This window comes from Oryctolagus cuniculus, chromosome 4 (assembly GCF_051225735.1).
Source record: "Oryctolagus cuniculus isolate XC-2025 breed Fujian yellow rabbit chromosome 4, ASM5122573v1, whole genome shotgun sequence".
NCBI lineage: Eukaryota > Metazoa > Chordata > Mammalia > Lagomorpha > Leporidae > Oryctolagus > Oryctolagus cuniculus.
In genome coordinates, this window is record NC_142870.1 from 35,145,652 (window position 1) to 35,157,975 (window position 12,324).

At 36.5% G+C, this 12,324-nt stretch overlaps 1 long non-coding RNA gene across 6 annotated transcripts in view; it reads right to left on the bottom strand.

Moving 5' to 3' along the window:
* Window positions 1–12,324, bottom strand: part of LOC149126949 (uncharacterized) — a 223,534-nt gene that overhangs the window by 188,364 nt on the left and 22,846 nt on the right. Inside the window, exon 3 of one of the 6 annotated variants that reach the window (XR_016232379.1) lies at window positions 8,598–9,003. The exons of 4 other annotated variants lie outside the window; for them this stretch is intronic. This is a non-coding gene — a long non-coding RNA (uncharacterized LOC149126949). Of the gene's footprint in view, window positions 1–8,597; window positions 9,004–11,870; window positions 12,285–12,324 lie in introns of those variants that run through there. One more of the 6 variants, XR_016232378.1, reaches the window with a different exon arrangement.

Genomic DNA, 12,324 nt, shown 5'->3' on the forward strand with positions numbered 1-12,324 from the left:
TTTATAGCAATAGGTGCCTACATCAAGACATTGGAAAGGCACCACATAAATGAGCTATCAATGCATCTCAAGGATCTAGAAAAACTTCAGCAAGCCAAACACAAAACTAGCAGAAGAAATAGCTAAATTTAGAGAAGAAATCAACAAAATAGAATCCAAAAAATTACAAAAGATCAGCAAAACAAAGAGTTTGTTTTTTCAAAAAGTAAACAAAATTGACACACCATAGGCCCAACTAATGCAAAAAAGGATAGAGAAGCCCCAAATCAATAAAATTAGAGATGAAAAAGGGAATGTAACAACAGACACCACAGAAATAAAAAGAGTCATCTAAAATTAATACAAAGAATTGTATGCCAACAAACTGGGAAATCTAGCAAAAATGGATAGATTCCTGGACACAAACAACCTATTTCAATTGAACAATGAAGACATAGAAAACCTAAACAGACCCATAACCAAGACTGAAATTGAATCCATAGTAAAGGCCCTCCCAACAAAGAAAAGCCCAGGACTGGATGACTTCCCTGCTGAATTCTATCAGGCATTTAAAGAATGAACTCTAATTCTTCTCAAGGTATTCAAAACAATTGAAAGAGAGGGAATCCTTCCAAATTCTTTCACTTTAATTCCTAAACCCGAAAAAGATGCAGCAGAGAAAGAGAATTACAGACCAATTTCCCTGATGAACATAAAAGCAAAAATCCCCACTAATTTCTAGCCAATAGAATCCAACAACACATAAGAAAGATCTTCCACCCAGAGTGGAATTTATCCCTGGTATGCAGGGATGGTTCAACATTTGTGAATCAATGTGATGCATCACATTAACAAACTGCAGAAGAAAAACCATATGATTATCTCAATAGATGCATAGAAAGCATTTGATAAAATGCAACACCCTTTCATGATGAAAACTCTAAGGAAACTGGGTACAGAAGGAACACTCTTCAGCACAATCAAGGCAATTTATGACAAACCCATGGCCAGCAACATATTGAATGGGGAAAAGCTGGAAGCATTCACATTGAGATCTGGTACCAGACAGGGATGCCCACTCTCACCATTGCTACTGAATATAGCACTGGAATTTTTAGGCAGAGCCATCAGGCAACAAAAAGAAATCAAAGGGATACAAATTGGGAAGGAAGAAGTTAAACTATCTCTATTTGCAGACAACATGATTCTTTATTTAAGGGATCCAAAGACCCTCACTAAGAGACTATTGGAACTCATAGAAGAGTTTGGTAAAATAGCAGGATATAAAATCAATACATAATAATAATAGTCTTTTTTTATACACAGACAATGCCATGGCTGAGAAAGAACTTCTAAGATCAATCCAATTCACAATATCTACCAAAAAAAAAAAAATCAAACACCTTGGAATAAACTTTACCAAGGATCTAAGGATGTCAAAGATCTCTATGATGAGAATTATAAAACTTTAAAGAAAGAAATAGAAGAAGATGCAAAAGAAAGGAAAGATCTTTCATGTTCATGGATTGGAAGAATCAATATCATCAGAATGCCCATTTTTCCAAAAGTAATTTACAGGTTCAATGTAATACCAATTGAAATACCAGACATTCTTCTCATATCTGGAACACGATAATGCTGAAATTCATATGAAGGAATAAGAGGCCTCGAAAAGCTAAAGCAATCTTATACAAAAAAAAAAAAAAAAAAAAAAAAAAAAAAAAAAAAAAAACAGAACAGAGGCATCACAATACCAGGTTTCAAGACATACTACAAGGTGGTAATAATCAAAACAACTTAGTAGTGGTACGAAAACAGACAGATCAATGGAACAGAATAGAAACACCAGAAATCAATCCAAACATCTACAACCAACTTATATATTTGATCAAGGAGCTAAAACCAATTCCTGGAGCACGGACAATCTATTCAACAAATGGTGCTGGTAAAACTGGATTTCCACATGCAGAAGTATGGGGCAAGACCCCTACCTTACACCTAACACAAAAATCAACTCAACATGGATTAAATATCTAAATATATGACATGACACCATCAACTTATTAGAGTACATCAGAGAAACACATCAAGATATTGGTAAAGGCAAGGAATTCTTGGAATAGACACCAGAGGCACAGATAGCCAAAGCCAAAATTAACAATTGGGATTACATCAAATCGAGAAGTTTCTAAACAAACAGAATAGTGATGAGGCAACCAAATGAATAGAAGAAAATATTTGCAAATTATGAAACTGATAAAGGATCAATAACCAGAATCTAAAAAGAGATCATGAAACTCCACCACAACAAAACAAGCAACCTACTTAAGAGATGGACCAAGGACCTAAACAGACATTTCTCAAAAGAGGAAATCCAAATGGCCAACAGACACATGAAAAAATGTTCAGGATCACTAGCCATAAGGGAAATGCAAATCAAAACCACAATGAGGTTTTGCCTGGTTAGAATGGCTTTCATACAGAAACCAACAAACAGATGCTGGCAAGGATGTGGGGAAAAAGACACATTAATCCACTGTTGGTGGGAATGCAAACCGATAAAGCCACTATTGAAGACAGTTTGGAGATATCTCAAAAATCTGAATATAGCCCTACCATATGACCCAGCCATCCCACTCCTTGGAATTTAACCAAAGGAAATTAAATTGGCAAATAAAAGAGCTGTCTGCACCTAAGTGTTTATTGCAGCTCAATTCATAATAGCTAAGCCATGGATTCAACCTAAATGGCCATCAACAGTAGACTGGATAAAGAAATTATGGGATATGTACTCTACGGAATACTACATAGCAATAAAGAAAAATTAAATCTGGTCATTTGCAACAAAATGGAGGTATCTGGAAAACATCATGCTGAGTGAAATAAGCCAGTCCCAAAGGGACAAATACCATATGTTCTCCCTGCTCTGTGACAACTGAGCACCTAAAAAGAAATACTAGAAGTAAAACTGACACTATGAGAAGAAATGACTTAATCAGCCCTAATCCTGACTGTCAAGGAAGAGCTTAGTATTTTATTTTATTTTTTTGTATTTTCTTTTTCTACTTAATACCACTGGTTGAACTCTTTACTTAACACAGAATTAATCTTAGGTGTTTTAATCCAATTGAAAATCAACCCAATTGAAAATTCATTAATTAAATTAATCTTATTAAAAATAAGAGTGGGAATAAGAGAGAGGAGATGTGCAGTTTGGCACACGTTCCCTTGGACTTAACCCTAATGGTAAAGCTATAATCTTGCCATGGGACTCCAAGTCCTATTAAGTTGGCAGGTACTGATGCCATCTTACTAGTTAAAATGATCAGTTTAAGTTCATAGCTGATCATAAAGATAGGATTAAGTGTCAAAGGGATCACATTAATAAGACCGAGTGTCTGCTAATAATAATAGATAGGAGAGAATGGTCCAACATGGGAAGCAGGACACACAGCAGACTCATAGAATGACAAATGCCCTAAACAGCACTCTTGTCTCAGTATCAGCCCTTAACGCATTTGGATCTGGCTAAAAAGCCCATGAGAGCATTTCAGGCATGGAAAGCCAAGACACTGTGGCAAAAAGTGACCCAAATGAAAGATCTTCTGTGAGTGAGATCCCAGTAGAAAGAAGGGGCCATCAATGAAGGAGGCACCTTTCTCTGAAGGGAGGAGAGAGCTTCCACTTTGATTATGGCCTTGTCTAAATAATGTCAGAGTTTGAGGACTCAAGAGGCTTCCATAGTCTTTGCAGCTCATGATAAGAGCTTTGGGTGATTACTGACATCATAAATAAGAGTGTTAATTGTTAAATCAACAACAGGAGTCACTGCATCTGCTCCCCATGTAGCAACTTTGTCTTTGATGTGTTTTACTATGAAAATTAATGGTAAAACTAGTCTTCAAACATTATTTTGTACTTTGTGTGTCTGTGTGGGGGCAAACTGTTGAAATCTTTACTTAGTATAGATTCAATATAGATTCGATCTTCTGTATATAGAGATAATTAAAAAACAAAGCTTAATGAAGAATGGGATGGAAGAGGGAGTAGGAGGTGGGATGGTTTGTGGGTGGGAGGGCGGGTATGTGGGGGAGAACTGCTATAATCCAAAAGTTGTACTTCTGAAATTTATATTTATTAAATAAAAGCTTTATATAAAAAAGCATGGATTTAATAAAACAAATTCATATGGTATCTGAATAAATTATGTATATAATTGTGACTGAATTCTTCATATTTTTGGTGAAAATAAGTGTCTTGTTTTAAATTTTTATTTATTTATTTTCATTTTAAAATATTTTTAAAGATTTATTATTTATTTTTAAGGCAGGGTTACTGACAAAGAGAGACAGAACGAGAGAGAAAGAGACAGAGAGAGAGGAGAGAGTGAGAGGAGAGGAGAGGGAGACAGAGGAGGGGGAGGGGGGAGGGGGAGAGGGAGAGAGAGGGAGAGAGAAAGAGAGAGAGAGAGAGAGAATCTTCCATCTGTTGGTTCATTTTCCAGATGGCCACAGCCTCCAGAACTGGGCCAAACTGAAGCCAAGAGATAGAACTTTTTCTGGGTTTCCCATGTGTATACAGGGGCCCAAACATTGACCATCATCCACTGCTTTCCCAGGCATATTAGCAGGGAGCTGGATCAGAAGTAGAGCAGCTGGCCCCTTGTTTTCATTTTTATCTGTAGGACAGAGATTTTCTTTTACTCCCCAAATGTTCCCAATAGCCAGGGCTAGACCACGCTAAAGAGAAGAACCCAGAACTCAATCTAAATCTCCTACATAGGTGGCAGAGACCCAAGTACTTGAGCTATAATTTGTTCAAGTGTGCATTAGCAAGAAACTGGTTCTTAAGTGTAGTGGAGACTCCAGCTGGGCACACTGACATGAGATGCAGGCATCCTAAGTCACAACTTAATGACTATGCAAATGATGTCCTCAGTTACAGGGTTTTGATCTTCAAAGTTTTGTTTTACCATTTTCAAAACAGTGCAAGATTATTGTGGAATAAAAACTTAAAATTTCTGATAAAACATGGAAATAATTTTTCTAGTACTTTGTGAGTGTAACTGCTATGCATTGTGCATGAGCAAAATCTAACGTGAGTGAACAAATCTTTAAGCTTCCTACTGATCTTAGATTTGTACCATAAAGCCTCAGAGAAAGGATTTGCTTATTTTTTCACTTGTCTTTGAAGAAATATGAGAGGAAAAGGAAATTAAAAGAAACCAAAACAAAAGTTTTAAAGGGCTGAGTTTTGATAATGGCATCAGACAATGATGCAAACGTTTTGAAGAACAGTTATAATAGTAAGTCAGAAAATTGGTGTGCCAAGAGGAAGGATTTATTTTTAGGCAGAGATTTGATAGCCATTCAAACATTTTTCCAATATAAAGAATTCATAAATTATGCATTGGAGATTAAGATTTTTAAAGAAATTCAATATGTAGTCTACCCTAGGATAAATGTTACAATTTGCACAGATGCCTAGTTGAACATGTCTTTGTGCTTTTTCATTTCATAACAAAGGGAATAGAAGTAATTAGAGTCTGCATGAAGCATTGTGCTAATGACAATATTCCTGGTAAGAGCAGGGAAGTGATTACTTATAAGCAAAACTGAATGTAACCAAACTTTGGGTGAGCTTATTCATATTCAGATTTTATAGTTATAAAAACAGTTTATATCATTGAAATTTCTATAGTTTTAAAAAAACTTATTTGGGAATTGGTGGTTGTTACAGCAGTTATGATGCTGGTTGGGATACCACATCCCTCATGGAAGTGCCTAGTTTGGTTGCTGGCTCTGTCCTGATCCAGCTTATTGCTAATGCACACCCTATGAGGCCACATAAGATGCCTCAAGTATTTGTGTCCCTGCCACCCACATGGGAGACCCAACTGAGTTTCAGCTTCTTGGTTCCAGCCTGGTCCAGCCCTGACTGTTTGTGGGCATTTGGGATGTGAAGCAGCAGATGAAAATCCCTGTTTCTCAATCATCAAATAAAGTGAGAAGAAATAAATAAAAATTTAAAGAAAAGTGCATTTGTTACTACAACTCCAAATTTCTCTAGACTACAAATTCTTTTGATATAGTTGACTTAATGTAAATATTGACTTTTTTTGACAACTGGGTCGACATCTTGCAAATAGGAATGAGGGTGCCCTGATCAAGCTGTAGTATGAGATTCTTTTATGTATTTGTCTTTTCTGTCTTTCCTTGGGCTATTATCTTACAAACCATATGAATTCCTTCTATCTTCTCACTAGAAAACGGCTTATTTAATGTCCACAAACCTCAGATACAGAATGTTAAATTCCTACTGTTGTAAAGTAGTGTAAGTTTATTCAACACCAGAAAGAATTTCAGGAACAGCAGGAACTCATCGATGGATCAAATTATTATTTGAAGGGCATTATAAGAATTGAGAATTTTATCAAGTTTATATGATATTGTGTTAGTGCACATACACAACCTACAGTATTAGTTTGATCTGCACATTACTGAATAAATGAAAGAATAAAGTGAGGTAATAGTAACCATCACAGGGTACCCCTCACACTTTATAATTTTTAAGACATTTGTCTCTTCATTATTCCATGTGTGTATGATGAATGATCAGGACTTCAGGTGTAATACAGAGGAGAGATGCTGTACCCCATCTTGCCATTAGTTTTATGTTCCTTTGCCTTCTCCCACTACTTAAAATTTCTGATCTTTGTTATTTCCAAAATATTTATTTATTTGAAAAGTAGAGTGACAGAGCAAGAGAGTGAGATTGGGGGGGGGGGGAGGGAGAGAGAGTCTTCAACACACTAATTCAGTCCTCAAAGGGCTTCAATGACCAGGGATGGGCCAGGCAGAAGCTAGGAACCAGGAGCTCCATCTGGGAGTTCCATGTGGGTATCAGGAGCCTAAGTAATTGGACCACCTTTTGCAGCTTTCCTGGGCCCATTAGTAGAAATCTGGATCAGAAGCAGAGCAGCTGGAAGTGCCGTGTGATAGGGGATGCTAGTATGGCAGGTAGTGGCTTAAGCTACTGTGTCAAAATACTGGATCCCTAATCTTGAGTTTTAAAATCATACATGATTTTACTCATGTATAGTTTTACCTGGAAACCAACTAAGTAAATTCATTCCACAAGGACATTTCAAAAAGTTTTGAGGAAAACTGAAATGAAAAGATAAGTTTATTTTGATGGAAAACATTTAAAATCCATGCATAGCTTTATCATAATTTGCACTTTTCATGAAATTGTTGATTATTCTTTGTATTCATATTGGAGGTATGAAAGGATATATATAAAAACCATTAAAACTGCTTATCTTGGTGCAAGTGGGCTCGAAGGAGACAGAAGATAAGATTTCAAACAACCTTATATTATTTGTGCTAATATAAGGCTCAAATATTACTCGCAATTAAACACTCAAAGATTCTTAAACACATGTGCATTCTATTTACTGTTAGAGAAAAATAAAATCACAAATGCAAAAATTTATTTTATTCCTCAGATTATTGGCCTTGATAAATGTAAAACCACTTAAAACTTGCATGCAGATATTTAAACTAAAACAAATGAGAAAAAAGAAACAAGTTGAATGTATTTTTCTTCATTATGTAATCATTGCTGATAGATGGAAGGCATCCAGTTTACAACTCTTGAATTAAATTTGATCTTTTCTTGGAGAAGAGTGAGCAATAGTGAGGATGGATAGGGAATAGAGTGTGTTTTGAAAGATAAAAAATTCAGAGAAGCCTAATTTTAAAGCTCTTGTGTGTCAAATAGCTATTAAATATAATTTTCAAGAGTTTAATGTAAGTGGATCTGAACTAGCATATGGGCAAAGTTTCTTTTAAGTTGCACATGGATTTAAAACGCAGAGGGAAGAGATCACTTGGCAAATGTGTTTTTGGTTTTTGAAAAACTTCCAAATGTTTAAAAGTAGTTTCAAATCAACCACATCCATATGCATCCAGGTTTTCTCATCCTTGCTATTGAAGGATGAAAAGACCAAGAATTGGGGCAAAATGGATAGCGATATGATACATATGCTGCAAAACTAAAAATCAGTTCAGGCTCCAGAAACTGGGTAAAAAATAAATCTGGTCCTTATGGCAACTTAACCCAAAGAATCTAACACTTTTATTCTTAGCGATTTAGAATCATGAATGATATTAATCTGTCACAAAATGATCCTATGACCATTTCCAGAAATGGAAAATGAAGAAATAGAAAATTTATATAAGATTGCTATTTTGTTTTGGCCCAGGACCTGCTACTGTCTTCGGAAAGCAATGTGTTCCAACAGAAGGAACATTTTGATGAATTTTGACATGAAATCGTTTTCAAAGCTTTATGCATAGCTAAATTGATAATAATGGAAACATTTTGGCATCTGGCTTCCAGATACAATGAAGATTCCCTCATAACATCTAAAAATAAATACATGTGTAGTTTTTAAAATTATAAAGACATTAAATAAGTCAAAAAAAGAAAAAAAAATAAGTCATTCTTAAAATAAGTGTCTTTATAACCCAAAATTTTAAAATAGGAAACTATATTGGAACAATTAATTATCAATCATTTTCCAAATAATGCACTCACAACCACCCACCCACAACACACACACACATATCTGTACATATGCAGTTTGTTTTTTAGGTTAATTTCAATATGTATGTGCAAAACAGATCAAACATTTCTACAAAGACGATATGTGTGGTGTTAACAATTCCCAAACATTGAACAATATTCAATGAACTTCCTTCTACTCAGGAATTTGGTGGTCCATTAAAAGTTAACTTATAGGGGCCCGTGTTGTGGCACAGTGAGTAAAGCTGTCGCCTGTAGTGCCAGCATCCAATATGGATGCTAGTTTGAGTCCCGGCTGCTCCACTTGTGATCCAGCTCTCTGCTATGGCCTGGGAAAGCAGAAGAAGACAGCCCAAGTTCTTGGGCCCCAGCACCCATGTGGGAGACCTGGAGGAAACTCCTGGCTCCTGGCTTCGAATTGGCCCAGCTCCCGTCCTGCAGAATTTGGGGAATGAATCAACAGATGGAAAACTTTCTCCCTCTCTCTCTCTCTCTCTCTCTCTCTCCCTGCCTCTCCTTCTCCCTCCGTGTAACTCTGACTTTTAAATAAATAAATATTAATAAAAATGTTACTTATAATGAATTTTGGATGAGACTCCGAAATGAGCACAGAATTTTTCCCATCTTTCATTTTTTTTTTCTCTTTTCTCTATGTGGGTTAATTAATAGTTAAGCATGACTGCAAATTTTCAGTTATTGTACCAAATTTTCAACAAATCTCTTTTCTGCTATTCTAGCCATGTAAAAATTTTCAAACTGAATGAATATGGATCCTATGTAATCCTATTTGGAAATGAAAAATTTTTGTATGTTACTCATTTGACATCAAATATGCTGTCTTGTAGGTTTAATGAAGAAGATAATGTTTTAGAATGAGAATGAAAAGTCCATGAGGCAATGTAACATTTTATAGCATTCACATTTATAATCCAAATATTACTGTACCCTAATTGCCCTTTCCTCTTAGGAGAGTATGAACACAAGTTTCCACTTCATGCATTTTTATTCATCATAACTTTAACAGAACAATGCACATACACATACCCTGTAATATACTACAGAAAAAAAAAAGCAAGCACACAAAACCAATATGCAGGTAGTACCCGAGGAGGAGAGGAATCAAATATAGGATGACTTTAACTATTGACTTTACATGCACACCAAAGTTGTGCCTTTAGAAACAAGGAAAAGTGATGTAGATCCTCAGTTTTTTATTAAGACGTGGATCCATCTTTGAAAGAGAGGTAAAAGGTACAGGATTTCTGCTGAAGTTGAAGGGATGTAGTTGACCCACATAGAAGTCTAACTTTCCTAAAATATATTGCCTTCTGTTACATTCATTTACCCTTGTAAATTTATCTGTTCCACAAAGAGATACTGAGTTCCTATTATGTACCAGATATTATACTGGGAAGCTGGACATATGCATTAACAAAACATATCATCTCTGCTTTTATAAAGATGGTGAGCATATCCCTCACTCCTATTTTACTTTTCCTTTCCCTTTGCTCTGGGCTTCTTGAGTCTTGGTAAATCTACTCTTAGTGTTGTTCTTTCCCAACTGACCCTAAATACCTGCATCCCCTCCATCATCCTGAAGCATGCTTTTCCACTTGGGATTTCCACAGATTACATTTACATCTAAAAATCCTTATAAATTTAGATATTTTATCTTCTCCTCATTATCAATAGAATCCCTAACTGACTTACTTTTCTTACCTCTCTTTACCACAGTTCCCAAACTTCTCTATTTCCAGCTATACTCATTCCAGCAACATAGGGTTTATATTTATCAGTTTATCACCTATGTAGTATGCAGTGAGCATGATAGAGTCCTGATATGTAGATTACAGTTCTGTTTCCCTGACCTTAAAACAAAATGCCCCCAAAATGCTTAATGCTTAAAAAAAGCAAAATTTTACTCCTGAATCAGCATTCAGCAGTGGAAATGGGTCAACAATAGCTGGCATTGTAGCACAGCAGGTAGAAGCCATCATAGACTGTAATGCTGGGATCTTTTTTTTATATGTTCTAGTCCCGCCTGCTCCACTTCTGATTCCAGATCCCTGTGAATGTGCCTGGGAAAGTAGTGGAAGATGGCCCAAGTGCTTGGGCCCTTGAACCCATTCAGGAGACCCATATGGAGTTTGACTCCTGATTTCAACTTGACCTAGCCCTGGATATTATGGGCATTTGGGGAGTACATCATAATAATAAATATTAATATTTCTGTGTGTGTCTTTCTGCCTTTCAAGTAAATAAATAAGTCTTTAAAAATCAAAAAAGAAAATCAATAGAGTTGGTTCATCTCTATTCCATGCTGGTACAATTATAAACTGGAGCTCTAAGAAAAATGCCCAAGTTGGCTAGCCTACATGGCTAGTATCACTTGAGTTATTCTCTTTTTTTTTTTTTTTCCCCACAAGAGCTCCTTCACATTGTTGCTTTGGTATCCCCACAGTATGAGATGTGGTTTAAGGGCAAGTAGTCCAAGAGATGGAAGGGCCGACTCCCAGTCTCTTAAAAAATGAGTGTAATATAATTTATGCTATATTCTATTAATCAAAGCAGTGGCTATTATTGGTTATAGCCCTTGCCTATACTCCTGGGGAACAATGGTTTTTCTACTCACTAATTGCTGAATTCTTTTTTAGTAGAGGGTTAAGCTTATGGTTATGAAGTAAATTGAAAGTATGCAAAAACTAATAGAAAAATAAGAAAGTAAGGAGAGGGATGGTGGGAGTGAGGGAGGGAGAATAGGTAGAGTGAGAATTACCATCATGCTCTTAAAACTGTATATATGAAATACCTGGAATTTGTTCCCTTCATATAAATAAAAATTATTAAAATAGTCTATTAGCGCTGGCACTGTGGCTCAACAGGCTAATCCTCCGCCTAGCGGGGCTGGCACACCGGGTTCTAGTCCTGGTCGAGGCGCCGGATTCTGTCCCGGTTGCTCCTCTTCCAGGCCAGCTCTCTGCTATGGCCCGGGAGTGCAGTGGAGGATGGCCCAAGTGCTTGGGCCCTGCACCCCATGGGACACCAGGAGAAGCACCTGGCTCCTGCCTTCAGATCAGTGAGGTGCGCCGGCTGCAGTGTGCCAGCCACGGCGGCCATTGTGGGGTGAACCAAGGGCAAAGGAAGACCGTTCTCTCTGTCTTTCTCACTGCATGTCAAAAAAAATAGTCTATTAGCAAAGGCAGGGGTTCCTAAATTCAGAAGAAAAGTATCAAACTCTTTGTATCCATCTTTAATCTGTCAAAGGATTGCTTGAAATTTATTGAGTGAATAATTATTTAATGTCTTCAAATACTTCTTGCATTTCCCTCATTGTTGTGTCTCTGATCTTCGATTTCTCCTTCTAGATCTGACTATACCTTTCTTAACCCTTCAAAGAATACCATTCTATCAACTCTGCATGCCAAAGTCCTATGTGTGATTATTCCCACCATGAAATGGGTTATATTATTTTATTCCCTTATATTCTTATTGCTAATAACTATCTACATCGCTAAGTTTTGCATATGTACTGCACATGTACTCATCTCTCCCAGTAGATTCTGGATTTCCTGAGGTTAGGAACCGTGTTTCATTATGTAGCTATGCTTAAGTTATTGGAAAGTTAGAGCTTCAAGCAGAATAGTTGGTCAAATTCTGTTTTGTCCAAGGAAAAGGAAGATTTGTCACACAGCAAATGGCCAAGGTGGCTTTTTAACCTGTAAGGCAACAATTCCAACAGTCACTTGGCACAATCGA